Source organism: Miscanthus floridulus, chromosome 8, assembly GCF_019320115.1.
Source record: "Miscanthus floridulus cultivar M001 chromosome 8, ASM1932011v1, whole genome shotgun sequence".
NCBI classification, from domain to species: domain Eukaryota; kingdom Viridiplantae; phylum Streptophyta; class Magnoliopsida; order Poales; family Poaceae; genus Miscanthus; species Miscanthus floridulus.
Genome location: NC_089587.1, coordinates 73,984,589 through 73,989,869, shown reverse-complemented (window position 1 = coordinate 73,989,869; position 5,281 = coordinate 73,984,589). Strand labels below are relative to the sequence as shown.

General features: G+C 49.9%; 1 long non-coding RNA gene across 1 annotated transcript; it reads left to right on the top strand.

The window, feature by feature from the left end:
- Positions 1-2,570: 2,570 nt before the first annotated feature.
- Positions 2,571-3,412, top strand: LOC136476690 (uncharacterized). Its single transcript, XR_010763702.1, has 2 exons — positions 2,571-2,736; positions 2,950-3,412. It is a non-coding gene; the product is annotated as an uncharacterized lncRNA (long non-coding RNA).
- The last annotated feature ends 1,869 nt before the right edge of the window (positions 3,413-5,281 follow it).

The following is a 5,281-nucleotide window of genomic DNA, read 5'->3' as shown; positions in this document are numbered from 1 at the left end:
ATGTCTTTGAAGAGCTAGTGAACTGACTCTTTATTCTTTCGAGATACTCGATGACGGTGTCACACTCTGGGATTGAGCCCACAATTGCAGGCTCAATCGTGTTCTTTATCACAGCCAAACACTTCTTGTTGACAGTGACCAACTTCCTATGCTCAAGGTTATAAGATATCTTTAGGGAGGTAAAATCCCTCTCTAGTTGCCCAAGCGGCATCAGACTCGTTTGTCTCCCTCATCGGTGCCACAGGCTCTGTGGGACACGGTGTGGTGACTACCCAATCCACCTCATCTAAGATGAAGGCCAGGTCGATCTTTTTCTTCCACTCAATGTAGTTATCACCTTTGAGAGTGGGGATTTCTTTGATACAACTCATCAAGTTATATCCACCTGAAAACACAATTCAAATAGTGTGAGGACATAAATAATAACAATAACAATTGCATGCCTTATTTCCAACGTTGGCCAAAATTACAACATATAATTGTTCTCTACATTAATTCTACATCATCGTTGGGCAGAAATAGAATTGATGCAAGACAAAACATCATAATATTGCCATTAATCAACGTTGGTCAGAATAATAACAATATTATGATCAATTAAAACATATCTATTTTTTAAAATTAAATTCTCCCGATGGTTTGAATTTAATAATGAAAATAACATCTTTAAATACGCAGCGGAAAAAATGAACTCATTTTCTTGAATTTTACCCACAGGAAAATCCTCTTTTTCTATTTTCTTTTGAGCCAATTTCCATTTTCCAGGAAATAAAAAATTTTACTGGAAAAGGAAAAAACAAAAATGACTCAAACAGCACTGATCATTCGACCCGGCCGACAAAACAGCCCGGCCCACCACCTCTGCGCGACGCCCGGCCGCACCCAGGCCGCAACCTGGGCCTGGGCCGCCTAAGCCGCGCTACCGCGCGCGCCCGCCTGGGCCCCGAAATAGCCCGATCAATCTCGGCCGTCCGCGCCGATCCGATGGCCGTCCGCGCGCATCGCAGGATCAAAACGCCGACCGCAGCGGCGCCTTGAAACCCTAGCGTTCATTCTGCTCTTTGCTCTCTCTCTCTCTCTCTCTCTCTCTCTCTCTCTCTCTCTCTCTCTTCGCCGCTCTCTCTTCTTTCTTTCCTCAGCGAAGCAACAACAGCCATCGAGTGACTCAAGCGGCGAATCGGTGGAGCGCTGGTGCCGTCGCCAGCCCCCTCGCCGGCGTGCGCGCTCCCCAGCGGGTGAGCGCGCCGCCGTCGAGCGGCCTGTCCGCGACGCCCCTTTGGCTAGAGCCCGACGAGCTGCGCCCTCGGCTCGGTCTTCTTTTCCCCGCGCGCCGGCGTGACAGCAGTGCTGCGCAGCGGCAAGGTAGGCCACCCCTTTCCCCTTCTCCCCCCTTCGGATTTGCTTCATTTGTTCGGATTCAACCGATTTGGGGATTAGAGATCGAAGTTAGGGTTAGGGTTTTACTGTTTTTCTTCTCCGTTGAAGACTTTTACGGGTTTAGGGTTCGGCTCTTACAATCTTAAGGCCGAAACCCTCTTCTTTTAATCCCCAGTTAGGGTTAGGGTTCAACCGAAACCCTCCTTTCTTTAACCCAGTTAGGGTTAGGGTTCGGCTTTCTTCCGAGACCCCTTCTTTTCTCAGATCCGAAAGGATCTTAACTGATAAGCTAGATCTATACTTAAACGTTGCTCTAGTACCATTGTCATAACTGTAGGAACACTAGGATCATAGATCTAGCCATAGACTGATTGTATTCGGGATAAAATAGACGTTGTACATCCTAGTGCTTATAAAACTAAAGAGACAGAGAGGGAAGGGGGAAGGTACCGAACCTGACACGGCAGAGGGGGAGGGTTCGGAGGCCGCCATCGGGTTCGTTGATGTAGTCTGCGCACGGGCAGCGACGGTTGGGGAAGACGGGTCGAAGATGCGGTGCCGGCGGTGAAGATCAACGGCGGCGCAGTGCAGCGGTGGAGGTACTTCCCGTCACTGGCTGCGCCCCTCACTTAGATCGGGTTTAGGGTTTGTCAGTGGGGAGGTCGGCTCAGATCAACCTCGTGATAAGAGCCGCCGGCTCCCACCTCTTTTTATAGCACAGGGTGACAGGGCCCTCCAGCCATGGTGGGCTGAGCGCCCCGATCAGAACGCGAATCAAAGGTCTAACTGAGCCATTGGGTCCAGTTAGATTTGAGATCATTCTAACACAAACATGGGTACACCGCGTTACACGCGGAATGCCAATGTCACGGTACTCTCACAACAGTCGAAGTCGAATAAAAATCCACGTCAGGAATCATATCTTGGACATGCCGGCCGTCCAACTTCTATTCGATGTTCATCCTCTCTCTCTCTCTTCTTTTCCTCACTAAATTCGACATCAGGGCATCTACGTTGTCCCCATCCACATCCATCTCTGGCTTTTGTAACTCTTAAGCTAATCTTTTTCATAAAAAAACTCTTAAGCCAATCTAGCGAGCTAGCTGTCGCCACAAGCTAGGCATATATCCTTCCACGAATTTAATTAAAAGAAAAAGGAACACTGCATTCCATCCATATATCCGATACGATGCGTCTGCTTGCGTGGCGGCGCGTGTGTGTATATATACTTGTGTTCTTCACCTTCTTCTCTCATACTCGACCCAAGATATGGTTTTGCAGTTCGAAACCTAGTTCCTGGGGGCAGTGACGTCGTCTCCGTCCATCTCCAAATTAAAGCAAGCTAAGCCTGCGGCCATGGTACGGTAATCACTACAACACCAAGAACATCGATTTACTTTTGTTGTCTACCAAGAACATCGTCTCCTTTTGTTTCGTTGTTCGATTCAGCTACAATCTTTTATCTGTTAGAGCCTTTTGTTTTGGGAGGTGCGGTCTGGCGATCACTATATACTGGAGATCGATGCATATATATAGATATATGTGTGTATATATGCATTTTAATTGTTGTAGGATCTAGCAGAGAAGTCCCAGCGAGCAAACTTCTTATTCATGGAGGAGGAGGATGACGAGGAAGAGCAGCAGCAGCAGCAGCAACAACAGCAACAGCAGCGCGAGGAGGGAGAGCAGCAACCCAAAGGCAAGGACAACCCAAAGGCCCAAACGACGCATCCGAAACGTCCAGCCACTCGTTCCATTTCCGGCAGCAGCAGTGGGGAAAAAAGGACCAGGTGGTGTACCATATTGTAGTGCAGCCGCCAGCCACCTGTATCTGATCTGTATGGCACTTTAATCGCCAAGTAATATTACTGTGCTGTGTACTTTGCTTGGTCCACGTTGATCCATGCATGCCTCTGGTCAGGATTTGGCTGAGATGCATGTCGGATCGGTTGAACCGGGGGCCTGGTCTATGACCCTGGTGCTCTTCTGGGATTTCAGAGTCAAGCCAACAACAACTGTATACATAGTTACTATATTTGACTGTATTTATGTACATTATACACATATATAATGTATATCGGTAATGCTCATGTTCGGTCATCCGTCCGCATGGACGGACCCCGCCTGAGTCGCTCGAGTCGCCAGCTCTGGAATGGACTCTGTCCGCACCGCCTCCGTCCGCATATGGCTCATGGCCTCTCATCCACAAGTTACTAACCGCAGCCCGCTGTCTCCATTCTTCAGAAAAAATCACCGCTGTGACCGCCAATGCGTCCTCCTCTCCTCTCCCTCCCCCCATGGATCCAGCGGCACTCCTCCTTCACGTGCGTCTTCCCTCAAGTCCGGTGGCCTCCATGGCGTCTCCTCCCCCACTTCATGGCGGCAACGACCCTCCCCCGCATCCCACCGGATTTGACCGGTGGGCTCGAGCCCCTCCCCTACCTCGGTGGCGGCGCCCTCCTCAGATCCGACAGCGTCTCCTCTCCCTTGGCCGACGGCGGGCATGGCGGGGCGTGCGGGCGCGCACCATCCAGCGCCGTGCCGATCCACCTCGCCCGTTACGGAAGGGGAAGCAGGGGAGCCTGCGCCTGGGCTCCCATCCTCCTCGCGCCGTCGGCAAGAAGGGGAGGCATGAGCCACCGCAGTTCCCCACCAGGTTGGTCATGGCCGCGCAGCGATGCTGTGTTTCAAATGTTTCTAGACGTTTTTCAGACATGTTGCAAGAGTATGTTTTAAGTGTTTTAGATGTCTCATCTGGATGTTGCAAGTGTTTCATGTGGATCTTACAAAAGTAGATCGGGATGTAACATATGCTGCAATAGTTGTACACGTTTGTTGCAAGTGTTTATCCCCAATGCTTCATCTATTTTTTGTACACGTATCTTTCAAGTGTTTCAGACGCATGTCTCAAGTGTTTTATTTGTCTTCTTTTGTATGTTGCAAGTGTTGCATTTGGATGTTTTAAAAGTAGATCGGGATGTTGCACATGTTGCAATGGTGTTTCAACTATATGTCCTAAATTTTTATCTGCTTTAGACGTACATTGCAAAGGTTTCATGTAGATGTTGTAGAAGTAGATTTGATGTTTGAATGTTGTAGTGAGACCCACCTATCATAGTCTCCTGCTTTGCAGCTGCCGGGCCCGTGTGCATGCATGTGGGAGTGGAGGGGCACGAGCGGCAGGCGTGGGAAACAAGAACGGGCGCAGATGGAGTCATGCGCTGCAAACGGAGCGGCATGGGCCCCCACATGAAGCACACAGGCGTGTGGGCAGGCGCATGGGGCAGGCCCAGCTGGCGTGAGCGTCTAGACGCTAGTGTCTAGATCAGACGTCCGAGCTCTAGCAATTACGAGCATATATAATCCTTGTCGGGCAGTTGCATCGCGCACGCGGGTCGTATCCTACTCTCGTACATGCTGCTCGCTACGGCTTCCTTGCTCGTGAGGTCGATCGAAGTCCACCTATTTCGGATCTTTCTCGCAGGGAACATATTTTTTTGCTAGGAGAGAAAAGGCGCAGAGTCGTTGGCGAAGAGGGCAACGGAGCACGCTCGTGACCAAACGAAGCATAGGCAAAGGAGCCGGACGAAGGTAGTGAAGAGGTAGCACCCTGGCGAGGGTCCCAAGCACCCGGGAGCAGGCAAATACCATTTGTATTCCTATGCGAATTGGACCGTAAGGCCCCTGCCAAAAGGAATTAATATTCTTGGTATATCTATGAAAGAGGTGGGGTATTATGGTCCTCGTGTTGTAAAAAGACCCTGTAAATAGTGCCTCGAAGCAAACAAAAGTGAGGACGACTTCAATATTTCTGAAATGAATCCTTCGCTATGTTCCTATCTTGTATTTTGTTGTTGTGAGTTTGACGACCCACTGCCTAAGACTTCGGTCGAGGACAACATTT